Below are 12,157 nucleotides of genomic sequence, written 5' to 3'. Positions count from 1 at the left end.
AACCCTATGGGGTTTACACAGTAAGTGTTTTGCTGTTTCCCCTTTACAGATGAAGAACTTGAGATTCCAGTCTGATCAGTGACTGACTCAGAGACTCAGAGCAGAGCTGGGATGAAGACAAGACCACCTGTCTTCCTGCATGGTGCTCTATAGTGCTTCCAGAAAATCCTGCCCAAAGAAACAATAGAACATGGGTATTTATATATTTTATTGTCCTGTACTCTCAAAGTCTACTATTGACTTACTTCAGTTGGATTTCTGGGAAGTAGCACATCCCCAATCATGTAAAATGAAGAAAGAGAATAAATAAGGATACAATGTAATATCAAGAAAAGAGAATCTTTAGGGCACCTCGGTGGCTCAGTTAGTTAAGCGTCCGACTCTTGGTTTTGGCTCAGGTCATAAGCTCTGGGTTGTGAGATTAAGCCCTGCCTTGGGCTCCATGCTCAGCTCAGAGTCTGATTGAGATTCTTTCCTCTCCCTTTCTCTCCCTCTTTTGTTCCTCCCTGGGCTTACGATCTCTCTCTCTAATAAATGAGTAAAATCTTTAAAAAAAAAAAAAAGAAGAAGAAGAAGAAGAGAATCTTCATAGTCTGTTGTAATGTGCTTTCTATGTGTTATATGAAGAATTTTCTCTTTTTCATAATGTAAAAATATATTTACAATTAAAAGCCAATTAACATATTTAAAATCACAGCCAACTCTAGGCAGTTAGCACTAGGTTTTGGTCAATCTTTATAGGAAACAGTTATTGTGTGGCAGGAACTTCAGTGTTTTCTATAATTCCTATTTAACCTTCCCTTCAGTCTTACAAGTGTAAGGCACTTACATTATTCCAGCTTTCATAAGAGGTAAATGCACAGTTCTATACTCTGTGCCAGCAATAATCATAAAAATATGTTAAATGTGACCTGATGCCAAAACTAAGTTTCATGAAAAGTGATCTGTCCATGATGCAGTTGGCAGGCAGGGTGCACAGCTGACTGATATTTAAACTTTTAGGAAATTAATGCCCAGAGGAAGCATATAAGGCAGATGTGGAAATTCACAGAGGAGTTCATCATAGGACATTGTGTTATGGAAATGGGAGAAAATTTTTTCCACTTCCCTAATTCACAGGAATGTTGCAGGAATGAATGTCAACAAAACATCAAACCACCTAGATAAGAACAGTTGAGTCTCTCAAAAAAGACAAAATGTAGGTTAAAGATTCATCCAAATTCCCAATTTCTTTGTATAATCTATGTAGCTGACTAGATATGCAAGAGGGACAAATTAATGTCCCTTGGGGAGTTTTCCCACTTCATGACTCAGGGTTTTTAAATTTTATAAATTAAGGCTTAATTTTCATTTTAAAAATAAATTCCAATACAGAAGGAATAAATAGCTGATTCATTCTGGCTCTGTGTACTACTTTTCATTAGATTTTATATTTTTTGAGCAACCAGGAGTTCAACAGTGATGTCAGATAACATATGACACCCAGGTCATGCACCACACCAGTGGCCAGCAGTTCAGCTCCTCACCCCCACGGTGCTGAGCACGAAACAGAATTCCTGACCTCCTCAAATCTTCCCACTACCTCATTCTGAGATTTTCTCTAAGAGACAATAGGGTAGAACAAAAAAATGCCTGAGGCTCAGAAATGTGCACATTCATTTCAGACAAGCTCATATACTTTGCTCTCTATCGGGTCTCTAGACTAGGTCTAGGAACAGAGGAGAATCAGCAGAACTCCCACAGTAAACAATTTTCTTCTCTTCTTGTATTCAAAATAAATCCAATAGCAATATCTAAAGTTTCTACCTTAGCCAGCTGCTTTAGCTGCACTTAGAGCTCTTTGACAAATATACCACAGAGCTCCAGATTGAAAATGCCTTCCCCTTCCAATCTTATGAGCAATGGTTTTCCACAGAATTTACATGGTATTTCAATATTGGAAATGGAATTAAAGTAGCAAGGACATATTCATTCAATATTCATTTACTGAGTATATACCATGAGCCAGGCACTTTGCTTATATTAAGTATTTTATAGATTTACATCAATAACTTGAATTACTTCAACCACATAATATATGTTAAATTGTATGCATGCAGTTGAGATACAATAAAGAAGAGTCATCACACTTAAAACATTGCCATTCAGAAAATGACCATCTAACTGTAAATGGAATAGCTCTTAACATCATGCACTCAAAAGGAAGAAAGCCAGAAAATGCCTGTTCTTTGCTGCTAGTGTTCATCCAGTCATACTTTCTCTCAACAAAGGATTAGTTACATTTGACATTCTAAATACGTTTAAAACTTTGTAAGACAATAGATCATCTCTAAATGTTATGACTTTAAATTTATCATTCCAAGATTTACCCAAGACCCTTTTCTTACAACACACTTCTAGATGGTAAATTAAAAGAACCCATGTCTCCTATCCATGAAGGAGTTAAAACAATATATTTTATTATAACCAGACTGCCTTAAAAGAAGGTCTTCCACAGGTAAACCAAATAAAGATAAACTTGAAAAGATAGTGATAAATAAATATATAAGTTAATAAGAAGTGAGCAAGTCTAAGATCTTGATCTAGCATACATCTTCCCTCAGTACAAATGATTTCATTTGCCTTTTAAATAGATAAATACAAAAACAGCATTTTCCCTTGGCAAGAAAGTAACTGTTTTGTATTATTTACCTAGACTGCATCTGTGTTTCTAAAAGAACAGTAAATACATTTCTGGAGCAAGACATGTTTCTATGATAATGTGAGTAATGCTTCTTAAACACTTTGGAGATTATTAGAACGCTTTCCAGAGTGCTATTGAACTCAGTCAGTTTAGCAAGAACACAAGATAAAGAGGAAAAGATGCTCTCAGCATTTTTCACGAAACTATTAGTAGAGAGCTGCAATTGAAAGGCCTCCAGGAGGGTAACTGTCAGAAGGTGAGGGTCAGGATTCTGCCCAGGCATTCAGAAAGAAATCTGATTCCAAGCCAGTTTGAAAGCTACATAGGCCCAGATGCCTTCCTCCTAAGGGTTTTCTGAATGATCAGCCCAAGTTGGGTGATAACCCTTACCTCCATCCCAAATACTGGAATAACTTTAAGCCTGCCATGAGAACTTAGATTCACAATATGGCTATTGAAGAATCTTCTAATAGGTGTTCAGAACTTAATTAAGTAACTACGTCACAACAATGAGAACACAACAATGAGAACACAATGAAAACACAGCAAAGAGGAAAAAAAAAGACCTGATAAGATTAAGTCTTACATGTTCCCTCCCAAGCCAGGCCAGTCCTGGAGAATTAAGACTTAATGGAATAGCCTTCTCATGTCTCTCACATACCCTAGAACTGGGTGGTGGTGATAGCATATGCATACTCATCCTTTTAAATAATGAAGGATTAATTCAATATCTACTGAATTTCTTTTTTTTTTTTTTTTTTTGTAATTCAAGCAAGTGAAGTTTATTATAAAAAACTGTTACTTGGTAGCTAGGAATTAACTACTAACAGGTAAAGGGAACTCGAAGGAATACCGAAAGAATGGATAGAGTAGTTGCTGACTGTGACTAAGGCAAAGCACCCAAGGCAAAAACACATTTGGACAGTGTGTGCCACTGCCCCCTGGATGGTGAAGCTTGCTGAAGAATTTCAGGCTGGTAAGCAGGAAACCTCGGGCTGGGATGCCAGTGCCATTCACCAGGAATCAGCTAGAGCACAAAGGGAAGCTGTCTTCTACCGTCCTCCAGACTCTGGGATACTGACTGCGGGACCAGCCAAACTTGCTTGGAGGCTGCAGCAGGTGCGCTGCTGAAACTTGCCAGGTCACTGGGCACCACTGGGTGCTCAGGAGCGAGGAGAGCACACTGAATAGAAGAAGAGGCTCTTCTGCCCCAGCAGCCCTCTCTCAGCCTCTGCTGACAAATTTTAGCGTGATGCCAGTAGACAAAGAAATGTAGAAATGTTTGGAGAGCCCAGCTTCAGTATCACAAGGCAGAGCCTTGAAGGGTGAATTTGGACCTGAAAGGTAATATGCTCATAACAGGAAAAATCACTGTATTTTTAAAAATTTGAGTAACTGAACACAAATCACAAATATGAATCATTAAAGTATGATTTTTTTTTAATTTTTAATTTTTTATAAACATATGTTTTTATCCCCAGAGGTACAGGTCTGTGAATCACCAGGTTTACACACTTCACAGCACTCACCAAAGCACATACCCTCCCCAATGTCCATAATCCCACCCCCTTCTCCCAAACCCCCTCCCCCCAGCAACCCTCAGTTTGTTTTGTGAGATTAAGAGTCACTTATGGTTTGTCTCCCTCCCAATCCCATCTTGTTTCATTTATTCTTCTCCTACCCACTTAAGCCCCCATGTAGCATCACCACTTCCTCATATCAGGGAGATCATATGATAGTTGTCTTTCTCTGCTTGACTTATTTCGCTAAGCATGATACGCTCTAGTTCCATCCATGTTGTCGCAAATGGCAAGATTTCATTTCTTTTGATGGCTGCATAGTATTCCATTGTGTATATATACCACATCTTCTTGATCTATTCATCTGTTGATGGACATCTAGGTTCTTTCCATAGTTTGGCTATTGTGGACATTGCTGCTATAAACATTCGGGTGCACGTGCCCCTTTGGATCACTATGTTTGTATCTTTAGGGTAAATACCCAATAGTGCAATTGCTGGGTCATAGGGCAGTTCTATTTTCAACATTTTGAGGAACCTCCATGCTGTTTTCCAGAGTGGCTGCACCAGCTTGCATTCCCACCAACAGTGTAGGAGGGTTCCCCTTTCTCCGCATCCTCGTCAGCATCTGTCATTTCCTGACTTGTTTATTTTAGCCATTCTGACTGGTGTGAGGTGATATCTCATTGTGGTTTTGATTTGTATTTCCCTGATGCTGAGTGCTATGGAGCACTTTTTCATGTGTCTGTTGGCCATCTGGATGTCTTCTTTGCAGAAATGTCTGTTCATGTCCTCTGCCCATTTCTTGATTGGATTATTTGTTCTTTGGGTGTTGAGTTTGCTAAGTTCTTTATAGATTCTGGACACTAGTCCTTTATCTGATATGTCGTTTGCAAATATCTTCTCCCATTCTGTCAGTTGTCTTTTGATTTTGTTAACTGTTTCCTGTGCAAAAGCTTTTGATCTTGATGAAATCCCAATAGTTCATTTTTGCCCTTGCTTCCCTTGCCTTTGGCGATGTTCCTAGGAAGATATTGCTGCGGCTGAGGTCGAAGAGGTTGCTGCCTGTGTTCTCCTCAAGGATTTTGATGGATTCCTTTCGCACATTGAGGTCCTTTATCCATTTTGAGTCTATTTTTGTGTGTGGTGTAAGGAAATGGTCCAATTTCATTTTTCTGCATGTGGCTGTCCAATTTTCCCAGCACCATTTATTGAAGAGGCTGTCTTTTTGCCATTGGACATTCTTTCCTGCTTTGTCGAAGATTAGTTGGCTTTAGAGTTGAGGGTCTATTTCTGGGCTCTCTATTCTGTTCCATTGATCTATGTGTCTGTTTTTGTGCCAGTACCATGCTGTCTTGATGATGACAGCTTTGTAATAGAGCTTGAAGTCTGGGATTGTGATGCCACCAATATTGGCTTTCTTTTTCAATATCCCTTTGGCTATTCGAGGTCTTTTCTGGTTCCATATAAATTTTAGAATTATTTGTTCCATTTCTTTGAAAAAGATGGATGGTACTTTGATAGGAATTGCATTAAATGTGTAGATTGCTTTAGGTAGCATAGACATTTTCACAATATTTATTTTTCCAATCCAGGAGCATGGAACATTTTTCCATTTCTTTGTGTCTTCCTCAATTTCTTTCATGAGTACTTTATAGTTTTCTGAGTATAGATTCTGTGCCTCTTTGGTTAGGTTTATTCCTAGGTATCTTATGGTTTTGGGTGCAATTGTAAATGGGATTGACTCCTTAATTTCTCTTTCTTCTGTCTTTCTGTTGGTGTAGAGAAATGCAACTGATTTCTGTGCACTGATTTTATATCCTGACACTTTACTGAATTCCTGTATAAGTTCTAGCAGTTTTGGAGTGGAGTCTTTTGGGTTTTCCGCATATAGTATCATATCATCTGCGAAGAGTGATAATTTGACTTCTTCTTTGCCGATTTGGATGCCTTTAATTTCCTTTTGTTGTCTGATTGCTGAGGCTAGGACCTCTAGTACTATGTTGAATAGCAGTGGTGATAATGGACATCCCTGCTGTGTTCCTGACCTTAGCGGAAAAGCTTTCAGTTTTTCTCCATTGAGAATGATATTTGCGGTGGGTTTTTCATAGATGGCTTTGATGATATTGAGGTATGTGCCCTCTATCCCTACACTTTGAAGAGTTTTGATCAGGAAGGGATGCTGTACTTTGTCAAATGCTTTTTCAGCATCTATTGAGAGTATCATATGGTTCTTGTTCTTTCTTTTATTGATGTGTTGTATCACATTGACTGATTTGCGGATGTTGAACCAACCTTGCAGCCCTGGAATAAATCCCACTTGGTCATGGTGAATAATCCTTTTAATGTACTGTTGAATCCTATTGGCTAGTATTTTGTTGAGTATTTTCGCATCTGTGTTCATCAAGGATATTGGTCTATAGCTCTCTTTTTTGATGGGATCCTTGTCTGGTTTGGGGATCAAGGTGATGCTGGCCTCATAAAATGAGTTTGGAAGTTTTCCTTCCATTTCTATTTTTTGGAACAGTTTCAGGAGAATAGGAATTAGTTCTTCTTTAAATTTTTGGTAGAATTCCCCCGGGAAGCCGTCTGGCCCTGGGCTTTTGTTTGTTTGGAGATTTTTAATGACTGTTTCAATCTCCTTACTGGTTATGGGTCTGTTCAGGCTTTCTATTTCTTCCTGGTTCAGTTGTGGTAGTTTATATGTTTCTAGGAATGCATCCATTTCTTCCAGATTGTCAAATTTATTGGCGTAGAGTTGCTCGTAGTATGTTCTTATAATAGTTTGTATTTCTTTGGTGTTAGTTGTGATCTCTCCTCTTTCATTCATGATTTTATTTATTTGGGTCCTTTCTCTTTTCTTTTTGATAAGTCGGGCCAGGGGTTTATCAATTTTATTAATTCTTTCAAAGAACCAGCTCCTAGTTTCATTGATTTGTTCTATTGTTTTTTGGTTTCTATTTCATTGATTTCTGCTCTGATCTTTATGATTTCTCTTCTCCTGCTGGGCTTAGGGTTTCTTTCTTGTTCTTTCTCCAGCTCCTTTAGGTGTAGGGTTAGGTTCTGTACCTGAGACCTTTCTTGTTTCTTGAGAAAGGCTTGAACCACTATATATTTTCCTCTCAGGACTGCCTTTGTTGTGTCCCACAGATTTTGAACCGTTGTATTTTCATTATCATTTGTTTCCATGATTTTTTTCAATTCTTCTTTAATTTCCCGGTTGACCCATTCATTCTTTAGAAGGATGCTGTTTAGTCTCCATGTATTTGGGTTCTTTCCAAACTTCCTTTTGTGGTTGAGTTCTAGCTTTAGAGCATTGTGGTCTGAAAATATGCAGGGAATGATCCCAATCTTTTGATACCGGTTGAGTCCTGATTTAGGACCAAGGATGTGATCTATTCTGGAGAATGTTCCATGTGCACTAGAGAAGAATGTGTATTCTGTTGCTTTGGGATGAAATGTTCTGAATATATCTGTGATGTCCATCTGGTCCAGTGTGTCGTTTAAGGCCTTTATTTCCTTGCTGATCTTTTGCTTGGATGACCTGTCCATTTCAGTGAGGGTAGTGTTAAAGTCCCCTACTATTATTGTATTATTGTTTATGTGTTTCTTTGATTTTGTTATTAATTGGTTTATATAGTTGGCTGCTCCCACGTTGGGGGCATAGATATTTAAAATTGTTAGATCTTCTTGTTGGACAGACCCTTTGAGTAAGATATAGTGTCCTTCCTCATCTCTTATTATAGTCTTTGGCTTTAAATCTAATTGATCTGATATAAGGATTGCCACTCCTGCTTTCTTCTGATGTCCATTAGCATGGTAAATTCTTTTCCACCCCCTCACTTTAAATCTGGAGGTGTCTTCGGGCTTAAAATGAGTTTCTTGGAGGCAACATATAGATGGGTTTTGTTTTTTTATCCATTCTGATACCCTGTGTCTTTTGATTGGGGCATTTAGCCCATTAACATTCAGGGTAACTATTGAGAGATAAGAATTTAGTGCCATTGTATTGCCTGTAAGGTGACTGTTACTGTATATGGTCTCTGTTCCTTTCTGATCTACCACTTGTAGGCTCTCTCTTTGCTTAGAGGACCCCTTTCAATATTTCCTGTAGAGCTGGTTTGGTGTTTGCAAATTCTTTCAGTTTTTGTTTGTCCTGGAAGCTTTTAATCTCTCCTTCTATTTTCAATGATAGCCTGGCTGGATACAGTATTCTTGGCTGCATGTTTTTCTCGTTTAGTGCTCTGAAAATATCATGCCAGCTCTTTCTGGCCTGCCAGGTCTCTGTGGATAAGTCAGCTGCCAATCTAATATTTTTACCATTGTATGTTACAGACTTCTTTTCCCGGGCTGCTTTCAGGATTTTCTCTTTGTCACTGAGACTTGTAAATTTTACTATTAGGTGACGGGGTGTGGGCCTATTCTTATTGATTTTGAGGGGTGTTCTCTGAACCTCCTGAATTTTGATGCTCGTTCCCTTTGCCATATTGGGGAAATTCTCCCCAATAATTCTCTCCAGTATACCTTCTGCTCCCTTTCTTCTTCTTTCTGCTCTCTTTCTTCTTCTTCTGGAATCCCAATTATTCTAATGTTGTTTTGTCTTATGGTGTCACTTATCTCTCGAATTCTCCCCTCGTGGTCCAGTAGCTGTTTGTCCCTCTTTTGCTCAGCTTCTTTATTCTCTGTCATTTGGTCTTCTATATCACTAAGTCTTTCTTCTGCCTCACTTATCCTAGCAGTGAGAGCCTCCATTTTTGATTGCACCTCATTAACAGCTTTTTTGATTTCAACTGGGTTAGATTTTAGTTCTTTTATTTCTCGAGAAAGGGCTTTTATATCTCTCGAGAGGGTTTCTCTAATATCTTCCATGCCTTTTTCGAGCCTGGCTAGAACCTTGAGAATTGTCATTCTGAACTCTAGATCTGACCTATTACCAATGTCTGTATTGATTAGGTCCCTAGCCTTCGGTACTGCCTCTTGTTCTTTTTTTGTGTGTTGAATTTTTCCTTCTTGTATTTTGTCCAGATAAGAGTATATGAAGGAGCAAGTAAAATACTAAAAGGGTGGCAACAACCCCAGGAAAATATGCTTTAACCAAATTAGAAGAGATCCCAAATCGTGGGGGGGGGGGGGGGGAAGGGGATAAAAAGAGGTTCAAAAAGGAAGAAAGAAAAAAAAAAGGAATAAAAAAAAAACAAATAAGAAAAATATAAAAAAGAAAAAATATATATATATTAGATAAACTGGTTAAAAAACGTTAAAAAAGAAAAAGGTAAAAGTTAAAAAAAAATTTTACCAGAAGGCGAGAAAAAAAAAAAAAAATGAAAAAGAAAAAAATTAAATTAACTGCAAGACTAAAAAAAATCACAGGGAAAAAGCCATGAGTTCCATGCTTTGCTTTCTCCTCCTCTGGAATTCTGCTGCTCTCCTTGGTATTGAAACCGCACTCCTTGGTAGGTGAACTTGGTCTCGGCTGGATTTCTTGATGATCTTCTGGGGGAGGGGCCTGTTGTAGTGATTCTCAAGTGTCTTTGCCCCAGGTGGAATTGCACCGCCCTTATCAGGGTCCGGGGTGAGTAATCCGCTCGGGTTTGCTTTCAGGAGCTTTTGTTCCCTGAGCGCTTTCCGTAGAGTTCCGGAGGACGGGAATACAAATGGCGGCCTCCTGGTCTCTGGCCCGGAGGAGCCGAGAGCCCAGGGCCCCACTCCTCAGTGCGCCCTCAGAGAACAGCGCCCAGTTACTCCCGTCTGCCTGACCTCCGGCCGCGCTCTGAGCTCACCGAGCCTGCGACCGGTTCAAGGTAACACCGAGCTGTGAGCTTACTGTCGGCTCTGTCTCTGTAGCCGGCTTTCCTGTTCCAATACCCGCAAGCTCTGCGACACTCAGACACCCCAGATCCTTCTGTGACCCTGCGGGACCTGAGGCCACGCTGACCCCGCGTGGGCTTCGCCCCGGTTTAGCCTCTGGAGCGATGTCCCTCAGCGGAACAGACTTTTAAAAGTCCTGATTTTGTGCGCCATTGCTCCGCCGCTTGCCGGGAGCCGGCCCCTCCCCCTGGGGTCTATCTTCCCGTCGCTTTGGATTCACTTCTCTGCCGGTCCTACCTTTCAGAAAGTGGTTGTTTTTCTGTTTCCAGAATTGCTGTTCTTCTTCTCTTCGATCTGCCAATGGATTTTCAGGTGTTTGCAATCTTTAGATAAGCTATCTAGCTGATCTCCGGCTAGCTGAAGTAGTCTCAGCCTGCTACTTCTCCGCCATCTTGACTCCTCCCTCAATATCTACTGAATTTCTATGGTGTAAACTCATGGAGCTTATATGCTAACATGGAGAGGTGGGGAGACAGACAAGTGATAGACTAATAAATACCTAACTATATAATAATATATCATATATATATAATATGTGTGTGTGTATATATATATATATATATAATATAACAACTGGTTGATTTCATGTAAGTTTTATAAGTGTTAAAAAGAGAGTGAAAGAGTGACACTAATTTGAATGCAGGTGGTCAGAGATCTTGCTGAGAATGAGCCACTTAAGAGGGAAATTATATGAAGAATGGGAAACAGACTTTGCAAGTTCTAGTCATTCAGTTCCTCAAAGAAATTTTTGAAAGTCATCACTTTTTTTTGACATTATACACTTGGGAATTTCATTAACTTTTTTTTTTCAGTTCTTCTAACATTAGATGGAAAAGAGTACTCCTCCCAGATCGTCCACTTACAAGATTTTTCTAAGAACCCATATGTATTTGACAAAGTTTGCCTGTCTTGCTTCAGTGTATTTAAATACTTCTTCTAATCCCAGACTTCAGGATATATTACAAAGCTGTAATGATCAAGACAGTATGGTACTGGCACAAAAAGAGACATATAGATCAATGGAATCAGATAAAAAGCCCAGGAGTAAACCCACAACTATATGGTCAATTAATCTTTGACAAATCAAGAAGAATATCCAACGGAAAAAGTATCTCCAATAAATGTGTTGGAAAAACTCCAAAAGAATGAAACTATGTCACTTTTTTATACCATACACAAAAATAAATTCAAAGTGGATTAAAGACCTAAATGTGAGACATGAAAACGTAAAAATTCTAGAGGAGAACACAGGCAGTAACCTGTTTAACACTGGCCATAGTAATTTCTTATTAGATACATCTCCTGTGCAAAGGGAGACAAAAGAAAAATGAAACTATTGGGATTTCATCAAAATAAAAAGCTCCTGCACAACAAAGAAAATGATCAACAAAATTGAAAGACAACCCACAGAATGGGAAAACATATTTGCAAGTGACATATTTGATAAAGGGTTAGTTTTCAAGATATATAAAGAACTTATACAACTCAACACCCTAAAACCAAATAATTCAGTTAAAAATGGGCAGAAGACTTGAAAAGGTATTTCTCCAAAGAAGACATACAGATGGGGAATAGGCATATGAAGAGAAGCTCAACATTACTTATCATCAGGGAAATACAAATAAAAACTGCAATGAGATACCACCTCACCCCAGCCAGAATAGCTAAAATTAACAACACAGGAAACAAAAAGTATTGGTAAGGATGCAGAGAAAGAGCAACACTCTTAACACCAATGGTGTGAATGCAAACTGGGTGCGACCACTCTGGAAAATAGTATGGAAGTTCCTTAAAAATTAAAAATAGAACTACCATATGATCCAGCAATTTTACTAGGTGTTTAGCCAAAGAATACAAAAGTACTAATTCAAGGAAATAAATGCACCCTGATGTTTATAGCAGCATTATCAACAATAGTCAAATTATGGAAAGAACCCAAAATATCCATCTACTGATGAATGGGTGAAGAGGATATACACACACATACAGACACACACACACACACACACACAATGGAAGAAGATGGTGGAAGGTGGTGGTAAATATACATACACACACATATACGTCCCCAAACACACAATGGAATA

Source organism: Mustela erminea, chromosome 15 (assembly GCF_009829155.1).
Source record: "Mustela erminea isolate mMusErm1 chromosome 15, mMusErm1.Pri, whole genome shotgun sequence".
Lineage (NCBI taxonomy): Eukaryota > Metazoa > Chordata > Mammalia > Carnivora > Mustelidae > Mustela > Mustela erminea.
Note: the sequence above shows the minus strand (reverse complement) of the source record.